A 17,178-nucleotide genomic window follows, 5' to 3' on the forward strand; every position below is an offset into this window, starting at 1 on the left:
TGTCCTTCTGTGAGGGTACAATTCCAAGGCTTCTATTTCTAGGTTTTGTCTTGGGTATATAGGTAATGAAATAATTACCTGAAGACAAGATGGGAAGTTCACATTTTACACCTTTCAACACGTTATGGGTAATGGTGCTTGTATAACGGCTGAATAAGTATGTACAAGTGATGCAGATCGGAAGTGTTTGAAGAGATAATTGTCACAGCGGGATAAAAGTAGAAAAAAATAACTAATAGATTTGTTCAGACCTCAATTTATTCCTAAGAATAACCACCATGAACATTGATTATCTAGACCTCGCAACTCCGAAAAATCACAACTATGGATATGATTATCATTTAGACCTCGGGAATAACCCGATTATAAATAAAAATCAAAATAGATTTAAACCAAGTTTAACAATAACAAAATAATTTAAATAATCAAAAGAGTCTCCCAATTTTCGTTTTTGGAGCTCCTTATATATATAACTCCCCCTCAATGTTTCTAATTAAAGAACAGTTACAAAAGTATAAGTGACATGAGGAATCGGTAAAGAGTGAAGTCAGAAAGATAGTACATGGGTGAAGCGTAATAATCCTTCCACGGAGAATAAGGAGAAACACAAAAAATAAAAATATAAAAACAAATAGCAAAAATAATATACAACATTAGCCGTTGCTAGGCTTCCCAACGGCTAATTTTAAATAAACATTTTTTCCTTAAAAAATATGAAAAAAATAATTAAAAAATATAATAATGAGGGAATTTTTTCTATTAAAAATATATATATATATATATATATATATAACATAAAATATCAAATACCTCGGTGGTCAATCAAGGTAAACAGGGTCCTCCAGAGGGACCTCCTCAACATCACCTGTAGGAAAAGGTTCTAAAAAGGAAGGCTTTCAATCTATGACTGTTAACCTTAAAAGAACTACTACCATCTAGTGTCTCAATTTCAACAGCGCCATGAGGAAAAACATTGCGGACCATAAAAGAAGCGGTCCATCGAGAGCGCAACTTTCCGGGGAATAGATGCAAACGAGTATCATATAGAAGAACTTTTTGACCTGGAGAAAATGATTTTCTTAAAATATAATTATCATGCACAAGTTTCATTTTGTTCTTATACTCCTTAGCACTATCATATGCATCTCTACGAATCTCGTCCAACTCATCGAGATGGAGTTTTCTGTAAGCTCATGCTTTGTCAAGTGAAAGTTTAGCTACTTAACAACCCAATATGCTCTATGCTCTAACTCAACAGGTAAGTGACATGCCTTGCCGAATATTAGACGATAAGGTGACATTCCAATGGGGGTCTTAAACGCAGTACGGTAAGCCCATAAGGCATCAGTAAGCCTAGACGACCAGCCTTTCCGATTTGGATTAACTGTTTTCTCTAATATACGTTTTATCTCCCTATTGGAAACTTCTACCTGACCATTAGTTTGTGGGTGATATGGGGTAGCTACTTTATGGGTAATACCATATTGTTTTATTAAAAGTGAAAACGGCCTATTACGAAAGTGTGTTCCTCCATCACTAATTATAGCTCACGGTGTACCCAAACGTGCAAGTATATTATCATTCAAAAACTTGAGTACGACCTTGTGGTCATTTGTTTTACACGGAACCGCCTCAACCCATTTAGACACATTTTCTACAACGACAAGTATGTAAAGATAACCGAATGAATTAGGAAATGGACCCATAAAATCAATGCCCCACACATCAAAGACCTAAATTACTAAAATAGGGTTCAAAAGCATCATATTTCTATGGGAAATGGTCCCTAACTTCTGGAAACGCTCACAAGAAACACAATGACTACGGGAGTCCTTAAACAACGAAGGCCAGTAAAATCCACACTGCAATATCTTAGCAGCAGTTTTCTTAGTACTAAAACGACCCCCACAAGCATGTTCATGACAAAAGGAGATAATACTATACTGGTCACTCTCAGGTACACATATCCTAATAATATGATCTGGACAATACTTAAATAGATAAGGATCGTCCCAAAAGAAGCGCTTAACCTCCACTAAAAATCTTGAACGATCCTGCTTACCCCAATGCTGGGGAAATCGACCAGCAACAAGATAGTTCACTATATTTGCATACCAAGGCAATTCGGAAATAGAGAACAATTGTTCGTCAGGAAAGCTATCCCTAACAGGAGTGAAATCGTCAGGTGAATCCACAACAAGCCTAGACAAGTGATTTGCTACTACATTTTTTGCACCCTTTTTGTCTCTAATATCTAACTTGAGTTCTTGTAACAACAATATCTATCTAATCAATCTAGGTTTGGAATCCTTTTTAGACAAAAGATATTTCGAATCAGCATGATCAGTAAAGATTATTACCTCAAAACCTAATAGGTAGGATCTAAACTTATCCAAGGCAAAAATGATGGCTAACAGTTCCTTCTCGGTAGTTTTATAGTTTAGTTGAGCATCACTTAAAGTTTTGCTAGCATAGTAAATCAATGAAGTAATTTATTTTCTCTCTGTCCTAACACAACACCTATAGCATAATCTGAAGCATCACACATAATTTCAAAGGGTAGGTTCCAGTTAGATGCCTGGACTGTGGGGGCGGTAGTGAGTAAAGTATTAAGCTTCTCAAAAGCCTCTAAACAAGCATCATCAAAGACAATTTTAACATCTTTCGCAAGTAAATTACAAAGGGGTCTAGAAATCAAGCTGAAGTCCTTAATGAATCGGCGATAAAAACCTGCGTGCCCTAAGAATGACCTAATCTGTTTTACGGTTTTTGGGACATGTAAGGTTTTAATAAGGTCAACCTTGGCTTTTTCTACCTCTATAACCTTTGAAGATACGATATTCCCTAACACAATTCCTGATTTAACCATGAAATGACATTTTTCCCAATTAAGCACCAAATTATTTTCCTTACACCTAGTCAACACTAGTGTCAAATGATGCAAGAACTCGTCAAAAGATGAACCAAACACTTAAAAATCATCCATAAAGACCTCTAAATCCATTCTACCTTGTCAAAAAACATGCTTTTTATACACCTCAGGAAAGTAGAAGGTGCATTACACAACCCAAAAGGCATGCGTCTATACGCAAAGGTACCAAAGGGACAGGTAAAAGTAGTTTTCGCTTGGTCTTCTGAGGCAATAACGATCTGATTATAGCCGGAGTAGCCATCTAAGAAGCATTAATGACTATTGTTGAGGGGTGATTTCAGTTCTGGTCCTACCCGTCCTAGCTACACCAAGTGACCTCAGCTTTCTAGGATTAGTAAGAGAGATAGTTTCCTTTCCATTGTACTTTGTCCTTCCTTATATAGACTTTCCAAAAGCCCCTTCCTTTTATGACATCATGCCACATGTCCTAAACTTCCTTAATTACTCCTAATGTCATCCCTTCCTTAATATAAGCTCCTTCTTATTCGTTAATCCCTTTCTTGTCCTTTCCTCTTTATGGATATTTTCTCATTGAACTTGGGCTTAGTCCCCAAGTCCCCATGTATCATGTTGAGTTTACCACTCCTTATGGGGGCTCCCCAAGCCTGTTAAGGGGTATTATTTTTCATGTATCAACATTGGTCCCCTGACTATTGGGTTATTTGTAAAATAGCCCAGTAGTCATAGGTTTCTTTCTAGCGCCTCTTTCCTTTATCCGTAGACCAAGAATAAGGATTCTCTCCTCCTTTATCGATTCACGATCCCGAGCAACGTTTGATCCCTCATCGTGCTGGCTTTTCCTCTTCTCTATTGCGGTTTCTGCCGGTTACCACTCCCACTTCGTAACCGCCACGTTCGAATCTCAGAATCTTCCGGTTTCTGCCAGTTACAACTTCTCTTTTCTCTTCATTCTTGACACCTATACTCGCGCCATGTCAAGTATTTCTACCAGTAGAAGTTCGTCTGAGGAATCTGACGAGTCTGAAGAAATAACGAGCGTCACTTCCGAAGAGGCTGAGTATGCATATCAGGATGAGATTCTTCTACCTCCTCCGGCAGATGGCCAGTCATACACAATCACGAAGTTTACCAGCATCTCCGATCTGAAGCACGCCTTAAAGCTGAGGGGCCTCTGTGGAGGTAAGCGTGTTATTCTTCTCGACGATGTTTTAGTTCCTTGTCTTTTAAATCCTCCTGTGTTGCCTTATCCATCTTCTTCTGGGTGGTTCTTGCGACCTGAATCGGATACCATGGATTCTTTCACATTCAAGGGGATGCCGCGAATGGTGATTCACCGCGGTGACTATGACCTCCCCGCTATCGATATTCGTTCTAAATCGAAAACTCATCCGATATGGCCACATTGGACTACCTATATCCGTTCCAATCCTAGCCACGCGGCGATTCTTCGTCAGGCGGGTATCGATGAAGCTATAAACTCGTCGCTCAAACGTGAAGTGAATAGGTGCATGCGCGATTTAACGCGACTCTTTTATCGTTGGGCTCCCCCTGTTCATACTTTCTTTACCGCGTTGGGGGAGGAAACCGTAGTTTTGGAGGATGTAGTCTCCCTTACAGGGTTACCTATCCATGGTAGCCATTCATACGACGAGGTGGCAGTTTATGGAGCGTTGACTGATGAGGTTAAATTATTACGGGATTATTTGTTGGATTGCAAAGATGCCTCTCGGAGTGAGTTGGTAAGGAAGGACCAAGTGCCGGTGAAAAAAGGCAAGGAGCAGAGGGTTACTGCCATGAATAAGAAATAAGCGCCTTCATCTGCTGCTAAAGGTAAGGCTGTGTTGAAGAAGAAACCTCCTTCGGCGCGTCCACAGGATGAGCGCTTGGTTGCCAGTTTTTTCCGCGCTCATGAAGCGATCCATGGCTCATCAACTTAGCCATCGAGGGAATCTCCCGAATGGGTCACTAAGACTAGCCGGCGCGCATCCTTTCCTCTCTGGATCAAATATTGGGCTCCGCGTGTTAGAGCATAACTCGGTTGAACCCACCAAGCGTTGGTATGTCAAGTTTGGTTGTCATATTTTAGTGAATCAAAACTCATTTAAAAAGTCGCTTGATTATGTACTAGAGTCAACTTCGTATAGGTTAGCTTGAAAGTATTAGGATATGAGACAGTACAAGTATTGCGAAGACTTGAAGAAGTGAATTAGCAAGGATCTACAACGACAACATCATCCTTCCACTTGAGGTTAGTGATATTTGACTTGAACTGTTTCATTCCCTAACGTATCTTTCAAGTCGTGCATATTGAAATCAAAACTGCGAAGCATGATTGAACTCTAGATAGACATAGTATTAAGGAATACAATACGAGGTTTATTGCTTAACCATTAAACTTTGTAGATAAGAAAATCGACATAATCATTTAAATCTATTGTGATTATGTATGGGTATGAGGTGAGGATTTCATCCTAGGAAACAATGTTTTACATGTGTTTTAAGGAAGTAAATTCATGAACTTGTTTTGTGAATCGAAAAGGAAATCGCCAGGAATTATTGGTATTGTTATTCATTGCATATATTGTGAACAACCAATATGTGTGATTAGTATAACCTCTCATGACTTGTTTGTGTTCTTGGTAAAATTATTCACAAAGCCCTGACTTTTGTATTGGTATGACTTTTATTAGTGAAACCCATCTTAAGTAATCACCTGAGATGGTATGATCGAGTTTATGATTTGTGTATGACCAACTCTGGATAAAGGGGAACCGATCCTTGTAAGAGGTGCAACACATCATAAAGGGTAATTGATTGAAAAATCTTCACAATTACTTCGGTAGTTGAGAATAAGATGGATCTAAGAACCTAACGAAGGAGTTTATTGATATAAACAGAAGAGCCTTTGTCGAACTCACATCACTTGGTTGAAGAGAGTTGCTACCAAACAGATTTGTTGTTCCTTTACTGTTTGGAACACGAACCAAAATAATTGTTCCAAGTACGTGACTTATTCATAAGTTGGAGGCGTGGGAATACGGACGGAACTAGGTGAACTATAGGTTTAGTTGCTTGGTCTCAACTATACGAAGTTGGTTTATTTTGTATAGAGGCTTAATCCTGAGAGTATTCAATTCTGGACAAGGTCCCGGGGTTTTTATGCATTTGCGGTTTACTCATTAACAAAATCTTGTTGTGTCATTTACTTTTATTTTCCGTGATTATAATTGTTGTTATTATAATTTAAAGTAATTACACAAACGTTAATTATTATTTTACTTGATAGTAATCCTCTCGTGTTTGGTTAAGTCCGAACCTATTATCAAGTAAACATACTTCGTTGTTGTATTGTCTCGATCTCATATCCATAAAAGATCACACGAAGTGTGAACTGATTAGTTGTATTGTCTCGACTCAGTCCATAGACAATCACTTTCGGAGAAAGGACTTATTGGTAGGAAAACTTTTAGCTTGAGGTATATTTGGGTACCTTCGCTTTTTCAATTGGTATTAGAGCAGGAAAACACGAAAAGATGTAACAATTTGTGTGTGGTGTGATCCAACCTATAATAATTGAATCCAATGGTTGATTCAGTTAACATGTCACAAGGTTTGAGGAAAACTCGTCCTAGATTTAACTTCCGAAAATGCTTAGAAGGAATGTCTTCTATAAGCTCTACTTGCTCTTCTGAAAATATGTCGGTATGTTCTCAAGAAGAGGTTAAATTAAGTCATGTACTCACAATCAATGAGTCTGATTCTGAATCACTTGGTGATAAAGAAGATGTTGACTATGTGAACATAAAAACATCTCAGCTAGATGAACTAAGGAAAGAGTTTCTTTCATGTGCAACTGAGCTCACACTTGCACTAAAAAGAGAAGGAAAACTTCTTAAAGACTTATGTCATATGAAATCTCAAACGTGATTTGTCATCATGTAAAACTGACTTGGACTCTTTCAAGATCAGCTCCTCCTCAAAGATCAATTTCTTAGAAGCAAAGCTAAAGAAAAGCATTGATCAAGAAAAGAAAACTGAGCTCTTAAGAAAAACAACAACAGATGAATACAATGCCTTAAGAATATCATATGACTCTGAGACAAAGACTGTCACCGAAAATGTCAACAGGCTAAAGAATGATATGTGTTCACTAATTTCTGAAAATCAGTTGATTACATCCTTTCCGGAAAAATCCAAGAAGTCTGAACTCTTTCATCCTTCAAGAGGAAGGAAGAATGTCAACTTTGAGAGTGTTCAAAACAAGGTTTCATCTTGTAAAAAGAACTGTAAGATCCCAGAGAATAATCAAATGAACTACTCTCATCAAAGAATTTCACATCATCATAAACGATGTTTTTATTGTGGAAACAAAGGTCATGTAGTTAAGGACTGTCAACGTTTACCTTGTTCAAACTCCAGCTCAAGGCGTAACATGAGAACTTCCTCTAAAGAATTCATACATAAACATGATCATTTCAGATCAAAGGATTCGCATAAGAATTCTTCAGTTGTTCATCACAAAGGCAAGAAGGATCAAAAGGCTACAAACTCGGGAAAGTGGATTCCCAAGAATACCAAGGAACTGAACAGAGAAAAAACTGACAACGACTCCAGATCATCTGCACTTAAGGTAATCCCTAAATATCTTGATGATAGTAATTTCTATGATAAATTTGGTTTATCGTCAGAAAAAATTAGGGTCCTTCATAAGTCGGATAAGAAGAAATTCTCTGCTAGCCGTGAAAAACTTAATCTGTCCCATTCAGATATTTAGTATCACGGAGAAATACACTTATTCATGAAGTGCTCAAACTTTCGTTTGATGAGTTCAGTGTATATTATGGAATAGTTCAAAACTTGCGAGAATTATGAAGATATTCACAGGAGCGCACTTTCCTAAAACCCTTAATATTAAAAAATTCGTTTTTTTCTATTAAGGGAGAATATTTGATTTCCATAATCAATGAACAAGTTTTTAGTAATTATTGATATATAATCTTCGGTTTATATGAGTGTTTCGGTCTTCTGTCTGAAACCAGGAATCATGGACAAATCAGATTTTATGCAAAGCTTTCTTCAAAAGTTTCAGAAAGGTATGCTGAAAAAAATGGCTAGTGACTCTTTTGGTCACCTCAATTTCAATGGAAACGGATCTGCTTCCTGTATGAATATGAATCCTTCATCATGTATGATCGATTATGAAAAAGAGTTTTACAAGATGGCTCGAACTTGTGCCGAAACCAAGTTGGAAGTTTTGATGCTAAAACGTGGTATTGAAAAATCCTTACTAGTACAAGCTCAAATTCTCAAGCAACTAGATTTACTCTCAAAAAGGGTAAACGAGGAGGAACCTAACTTCCACCAGGTTCGGGAATTAGTCTTCAATCAAGAATCTCTTCAGGTAATTAGGAGAGTGATCCCTATCAAGCGCAAGAGATCTCAAGATTATGAAGGGTTCTAAACCCTAAGGAAAATAGACATCAATTTTTGATTTCTTTCAATGATTGTATTTGGTCTATTATGAATAAAATTATTTGATTTATAATTTTTCTTGTGATAGTTTTTCATTTACATAGCCTGTTCTTGAATGCTTTAAATTATTGCTATGTATGTTTATGGGATGTTTGATTTCGGTTTTATTACCTTGATATTCGATCTCATAATATTGTGAACCCTTATGGTTTGGGTGACTTTTTGATTTAGCAGGATTTAAGTTCCAGCCCATGTTGGTAGGATTTATCAAAGGATCATGAGGGGTTCTGATAGAAATAATATGTGAAAAAGTCACAATATGTTGAATCGGTTTTGGCTTAGCATAAAAGCATATGTGTTTCGGCTGTTTTAAACTTTTGCTTGCAATTGTTAAAACCGATTTTCAATCTTTCTCTGGTAAAGGTTGGTTGTTGTTATTCTTTTGTTCTGCATAAGGATGACAACATAATGATATTTCGATATCAATTCTCCCTGGACGAAGATGCAAACATATTGGAGAAGAGGATGCGAAATTTGAGGTAACAATCTTGTTAGTTAATTGTTTTCCTGTTTAAGAAAAGCTTGATGTTATTTCATATATTTATTTCTTTTGCTTAACAAAATTTCGGTACAATTGATTTTTCCATTATTTGTGTATGGATGTGTGTGTGGTTCAATTGTTTCCGGTTAAGAAAAACTATTGTTATCTTGCTTTATTGTGTGGTATCAATTTTTTAGGCTTACAAAATTTTGTTGCAATTGCGGTGCTTTAATGTTTATGTCGTTTGAATTGCTTCCGGTTGAGGTGAATAATTATGCAAGTTGATTTATTTGGTTTGTATGAATTATTTATGGTTTACCGAAATAAAAAGTTTACGGGATGAGTTGTTTAGTCCAACTCGATTCCGGATAAGAGAAACTAAGTTAATTCTGATCTTAGTTAGACTTATCAAAGTGGAGGTTTCGGTTATTCAAGTCTAATCGAATGCCTTAACAAGAAATGCTAGTTAACTAACATAGTACTTGTCTTGTTTAAAAGTTAAAGATCTAAGTTATATGGATAATTAGAATCTGATGAGAAAAATAGAGTTATCTTTATTTTGGTCTTATCGAATAAAGCAATTGTATTTATACAATCGGTTTAACAAAGGATCTAAGGTGCTTCGTTGATTTTTGGTTTGCTAAACTAGTAGGAAAAATTGTTTCGGACAATTTCCTTGATAACATATCAAAATAAAATTACTTTGTAGTTTCGGTTTTGATATTGGTTATCAAAAATGGTGTGTGGAACCCTCTTGCTTAACTCTATAGGTTTCAAGTCTATTTTGAGATTTGTAAGATTTCTTTCGGTTTGTCCTTTATTTTTTTTTCGTTTCTTTGTCATTTTATGACAAAATGGGGGAGAAACATATGGAGTAAACAAGTAGGGCTGGCAACGGATGAAAATCCGATGGATTTTGGCAAATCCGGTTCCGATAGGTTAGTAGTTATCGGAATTCCGATTTCCGATAATATCCTATAGGATCTCCTAAACTGAAAACCGATACCGATATGTTAAGCTATTGTATGTCGGATTTTAGTCTAACAAAATCTGTTATTTGGGACAAAACTGAAAATACAGGGTTTAAGTTAACATTTCACTGATTCAAGTTCAAACTTCACACATCCAAACTGTCTTCAAACACCAAAGAGTTTTAAACAAACATTCAGTTCAGTCTCAGTGTCTCATACATGAAAAGAAACACAAAAACAAACAAAAGAAACACCAAAAGACTGAAAAACAACTCAAAGCACTGCGCAGTGCACTGCTGCTCCTGGTTGGATGCTACTTAAATCCAAAAGGCCTTGCACTGCAACTCACTTCAACTTTATTCCTCCAAGACTTCCATATCTGGATTAGTAGCATTATAACACATTCAAGTCAGATGACATGAAGATAAAGCGACAAAGTTAAAAGACATCGCATACAAACACAAAAGCAGAAACAAAATGAAGTAAAAGAAAAGAAAATTTTCATTTACAAATGTGACATGCTTAGTAATCATTTTAACTGCCCATAACCTAGTAACTGTAGGATCATACTTCCAATTAACTAGTTTGGCTGCTTGGTTACCTGTTATTTTAAGTGCAGTAGAAATTTTCATCTAACCTGGCTTATTTTCTGGCTTTTCTGGGAAAATATTTAGATGAGCAAGCAACCTGCTAGTATCATTGGCACTTCTTGCTTCAACCACTAGGTGACAGTGTCTGCAAGTAGCTTCTACAACAGCCTTCTTATCATGCTTATTTTTAAACTTCAGTACAACATCCCTATCAAATTCCAACCACGCTGGTGACCTTGTTTGTCTGAGTTTCTTCTTCAGAGCAGTTATAAGTGGATCTTCATTAACATCTACATCATATTCAGAATGAGAGCCATTTGGAGAGTCTGACATGGGATCCCCTTCTACTTCTTGGTTTTCACTTTCAGGTTGAGGACTAGGTGCTGAATCAATTGCTGCAGCTGGTCTCCTCCTACTAGTACCAGTACTTCCAATTGCTGAACCTACAACACTTTTTGGAAGTAATTGTTGTGATTTTGAAGCATAGGCCATATGAACATCAACTGATCGAGGTAAAGGAGTTGACATTGAGGGAACTGCAATCGATTTTGATGCAGCTATTATTCTTTTTTTATTTTTAGGCATTTGTAATAGCAATTACCTTACCTAAACAAAAAAAACAATATTAGAAATGACAGAAACCCTAATTGATTATCAAAAATGTAAAAGATTACAACTTATAAAAGAAACCGAAATTCAGTAAAAACATAAATCCTAATTTGATCCACCCAGATTTGAGATTACCCAATTTCAGAAACCCTAATTTTCAACACTTACACACACAACAACCCTAAAATCGAACAATCTATGAAGCTAACAATTGAAATTAACTGAAGAAAAGAACAAAAGGAAGGATTCAATACCTGATTACTCGATTGATTCTTATGAATCTTATCAGACGAGAGATTGAGAGGACTCGAAAGAGAACTGATAAGTGAGCGCCGCAGAGAGGTGAGAAGTGAGAAGAAAAAGAAAAGAAACTTTTAGGTTTTAGACTTCTCTCGACATCTAATACTAATGGGTGATGGAAATTACAAGTACATCCCTATGTCCTATCGGATGTCGAAACTTAACAATCAGATAGGGTCTAATCCGATTCCATTACGGTAAGAGGAAAAAATCTGATAAGAATTCCGATCCGACATCCGATATCCAATATAACGGATAATATCCTATAAGATCTCTAATCCTCGGAAACGGATTTCGAATTTCGGACTATTATTGACAGCCCTATAAACAAGTTGATAAGCACGTAAGTGCGACGCTTTTTCACCCATAATTACATTAGCTAGGACTCATTTTATTTCTAATAAACTTGTTTTGAGTATTTTGAAAGAAATTAACTCGATGGACTAAAATACGGAAATCTGCAGGGAAAACAGAGGAAATGAAGTGACTTATGATTAAATGGGCTAAGAACGAAAGGAATTACATGGAGAATCATTTTATTAAGTCCAATTATGTGGATATGGGAGTGTGGTAAGAATTCCACTGAGTGTGTAGAAGTGTGGAAACAATGTGAAAGATATTAATTATGATAAAAGATATCTAAAGATATTTTGTTTAATGAAAATATTTCTTTATGATGTGGAGTAATGGAATATTTGAAGATTTGGGAAAGAATATTATTCTTTATGTTTGAAAATAATAATTAAGATATTGATTGCAGTATTTGACACATGGCGCATTCTGATTGGAGGATTTTTATATTATTTGACACGTGGCATACTTTTATTGGAGGATGATGTGGTAGTGGATATGATAAAGGAAAGTGGTTTCCTTTGAAAACTATAAATACTGGTTGAAACAGAGGGAATAGGGAGGTCCGTGGGTCCGTAGTCCAGAGCAAAAATAATAGAGTTTGAGTTTCATTTTCTTTTATTTTCTTCTTCCTTTTTGTAATGGTCGGGTAATCTCTTTACTAGGGCTAAGAGGAAGCCCGATGATGTATATTAGAGAGTGTAATTTATTTTAATAATAATAATAATTCTCTTGGGTCCTATATTCTCGTTTGTCATGATAATAATTCTTTTTACATGTCCTCGTGCTTGCTTAAAAGAGTCTATTTTCTTGTTTAGAGACTAGCATTTTAAGTATCGAGAGTTGTTAGTATTTTGAGAATCAAATGGTTATAGAGTTATATCTTCCAAGACGTCCGATGTGTCCTAAATCATCTTGAGTAATTGTTGAGAGAATATTATTTAAAATATTTACAATGATCTAATTGCATCATAGTGGTGAAATCTAAACCCTGGATTTTTCTTCTTCTTTATTTATTTCTTTTATTAGTTTAATTATTATTTCATCTTTTTGGCTTAGTATTTATTAGAAAATTGAGGTAACAACTTTAATCACCGTGGAACGAACCCGTATATTTCATATTATCCCATCGATAGTCGTGCACTTGCGGTACACAACTTAATTCCCAACAAGTTTTTGGGAGTAGTGTTTTAGAGTAATTCTCATCGATAGACGTGCACCTGAGAGTAGTGTTTTAGAGTCTAGCGATTCGGAAACAATAATCTTTGCTGAGGATTATAGTAATGTAGAACCACCTATTTTCAACCTAAAAGAAATAGAAGACATTTTCCTAAATCTGATAATTTAGAAATTAAGGAAATTGTGACTAGTTTATCCAAGGATATTGACAATTCTAAGTTTAGGGGTGAATATCATTCTCCCCGTGGTTTACCCTTGACTCTTCTAATGGTCCCTAACTTGGGAATTGAAGTATGTTCCTCTACCATCTTAAGAGACTATCTTCATCCACGTTTTCCTGAACCTAGTTATGTCCAGAAAGAAACACAGTTGATAGAAACCCATCCTCTGGTAGATGTGGTTAATCCGGTCCATGATACCATAATTGACTTTGTTGTCCCACCAAGATTTTATTTACCAAATGTGGGATTATCTCAATTTGAAATGTGTCGTTATATAGTTTTTAGAACTAAACCTAATTATTTTAGGAAATTAGAACCGTCGATACATTTTCTTAAGAATGACCACGACTTTCATTGTGGTCAATTATGTGGGTTAAGTCTGATTGAATTTGAAGATCCACATTATTCAGGTTATTATTATGTGCTTCCAAGTTTTTAGTTGAGTTTTTCCAGACTCTTAAACCTGAACTTTTGGATCTTACCTATGAGGAAATCCAGCCCATGAAAATATTTTATCTAGACCCTTTCATAGAGCTTGAACCCGGACCACAGCTAGATGTAGTTGTATTAAACAGGAAACTAGATAAGGGTGTGCTTTATTTGCTTATTTTCTTGGAATTCCTTTTATTTGTGGTAGCTTTATTCGGTTTTGATGACCCACATAGGTTCCGACTATTTCTATATGATTTTATGTGGTAACTAATTCTACCAACGTATGGCTGAAGACACTAAATTTAGCGCATAATGGGAGGCAACCCATACTCTTGTTGTACATTAGTGGAATTTTATTTCTTGTTCCCCATGGAAGGATGCTTCATCCAGGTACTATATTTCCAATCTCTTTATGTTAGATTTAAGTGTCGGGGAGCAGTTAACTTTTTGGTATTTCCTTTCATATTATGACCAGCTGTTGAGCGGGTCTATTGTATTTTCTTGTCTCAGAAAAATAAAAATAATAATAATAAAAAAAAAAATTATGACCAGCTGTTTAGCGGGTCTTTCTGTCTAGATGTTTAGCAAACATCTCTCGATCTAGTTGTTTAGCAGATCCGTCTCGCTGTTTAGCAGACATCTCTATCCATTTTTAGTGGATCCGTCTGCTAAACAGCGAGACGGATCTGCTAAACATCTATATACAGGTTCGTATAGGATATCGTTCCCCGGCAGCGGCGCCAAAAACTTGTTGGGAATTAAATTGTGTACCGCGAGTGCACGACTATCGATGGGATAATATGCAATATACGGGTTCGTTCCACAGGGATTAAAGTTGTTACCTCAATTTTCTAATAAATACTAAGTCAAAAAGATGAAATAATAATTAAACTAATAAAAGAAATAAATAAAGAAGAAGAAAAACTCAGGGTTTAGATTTCACCACTATGATGCAATTAAATCATTATAACTATTTGGGCTTTTTACAAAAATAGGCCCGTTTTTGTGGTGCTTTTCATTTCTAGGCCACTTTTTTTATTTATTGCTAAAGTAGGCAAGTTTTACCCAAAAGTGATGGATGGAAAGTTAGCACCGTTAGGTGCACTTAAAATGACAAGATAATCCTTTGAATCGGTTATTTCGACCCAACCAGCTACTATGACTCTTTATACGTCATCACCCAGTGCGTACGTGGCACTGCTTACGTGGAAAGGCTCACGTGGCACTGCTTACGTTGCAAGGTCCACGTGACACTGCATACGTGGCACTCATTTTGTGATTGTAGATGATCGTTCAAGACTTCTATCAAACCACTTCGCCTGTCAGCAACCACCAGCACCATCTCAGCTTCTAAGTCTAGCCTGCAACCAATTGCAAGGCACTAAACCTGTACTATTGACTTCAACATCTCAAACCTAATTCACGAACACCCACAGCTTACTTGTTGCAGCACCAAACAAACAGAAGTGATAACCATTGCACCTCCATCTTCAACTGCAACTACATCACTTGCACAGATTCAACAACACACCAGCTCGTCAGCCTTACTTTTTTCATGCAAATCATATATTATGGATTTGCCTTATCAAAATCTTAAACCCTCTCCTATTTCATTTCAAATACCCACCAGAACTATTGTCTTACTGACGGCAATGATAGTTCAAGAAACTAATGGCAACTGAACTTAAATATTCCAGTTTGGTGTTGTCATGGTTTTCCATAAAGTGGTGTTCTCGAAAACAAGAGCAAAATAAGTTTATATCCAAGTTGGTCCCAACCGGAACAGGATCAAATTTGGGGTATTGTTATTGGCCTTAACAAGCGCTTTATGTATGGCAGTAGGCTAGTCTATTGGCCAGCTAAGCTTCCCATACTCATCGGTCGCAACTCCCAGCAAGTGTATCTTGGCATAGCCTATCTATGGGAAAAGCTTTCAAAATACATGAGCTTCTTGAGTCCTTTCCTCCCATCTCCTGTCCTTCCTCACGATATCCAAGTCAAAACCTTGTTTTAGTTCCTTCTCCTTCTCATCTATCTGTTCAAAACTAGCATTGCATCAGATTCCAAGAGCTGAATGATGAGATTAATTACTAAAAGCTAAATGTAAATATCAGAACTTATAGCATCATAGAGACGGCAATGATCACTTGGGCACTTCCACAAACACCTTCTGTACGTTATGCTGGTGATACAGTTTTGATCTTCCTGAGGATTCTTAAGCCCATTCTATCTCCTTCCTGGAACAATTTCACATTCAAGGGAAACCAAATATTCCTAAACATATGCAGACACTAATTTCTGCAAATTCCACACAATACATCATATAAAATTAATGAGAGTAGTGGTTCATTTCCGGTAGCAAATACAGCTCAAAACTTGTTTTCTTTCATGATTTGTTACCTTGAAACTCAACTAATTCGACCCATTCTTCCTAGACTCATCACAACCTTAATACACTGCTACAGAAGTAGAACAAAACGGAGCAAATTCATTCATTTTCACCCTTACGCCTCATCAAGTAGTGCTAGCATTGACTAAAGGACTATCAATGAAAAAATCTGTTATCGATACAATTTCAATTTTTTTTACCTTGTTTGCAGCTGCTGCACAGAGATTTCAACTCAGGAAGAACTTGTCTCTCACGCATTTTCTCAAACACCTTGCTGGTGATTCATGAAATGCACTTGCTGGCGATTCATGAAATGCACTTGCTGGTGATTCGTGAACCCCCTGTATCTCCTTCCCTGCATTGAATTCCAAATTTAACATCAACCCATATTCCTAATCTGCCCCAAACACTCAAACCACACCTTAATATTCTACCACCAAATGAATAACTATCTCTCTAACACTTTATTCTACAATTATAACCTCCTCTTTTGTAGACACCATTGTTGAACCATTTCCAATACTTGATATTTTTTTCATTCAATTTCATTTATACCACCACTAGACGATGAATTCATCTTTGTAACACCTTATTTTTCTTAAGAAATTGAGTCTCCTCTACAGCTGATCCAATTTCATCACCAAAAAGTCAATAAATATAACAATCAGATAAAAATCATCAAAAACATAAGTGGGTTTGTGATTAACCTCTCCTTAAACTGTCTTTTTCGTCTCAACATCTTCACTACACTAAATCTTCAATCCAGTGACTCAATCTCTTATAAACAACCACGATTAATGTTAATTAGGTTTGATATGATAAAAATACCCAAGTTGTCTCTCGATTTTAGCAGAAGAAAAAATTGATTTACATGCACCAGAGAGAACCAGAGAGAAGAAGGAAGAAGAAAGTGAGAATCAATCTCTTTCTATTCTGCTATTACACGTACAGGAAGGGTAGTATAGTAATCTCACCACATCTATGAGATCTCCCTATATGATATTTTGGCGAGATATTGACAAGTCAACGCGATAAATTGACCGAGATGGTTAAAGTGGATGGAATCCGTTTAACTTGCCTAGTTTTGCAAGAAATAAAAAAAGTGGCCTAGAAATGAAAGTAAGGGTCCAGACAAGGCCTACTTCTGCATATAATCCTAACTATTTTAAATAATATTCTCTCAACAACTACTCAAGACGATTTAAGACACATCGGACATCTTGGAAGATA

This window comes from Papaver somniferum, chromosome 8, assembly GCF_003573695.1.
Source record: "Papaver somniferum cultivar HN1 chromosome 8, ASM357369v1, whole genome shotgun sequence".
Lineage (NCBI taxonomy): Eukaryota > Viridiplantae > Streptophyta > Magnoliopsida > Ranunculales > Papaveraceae > Papaver > Papaver somniferum.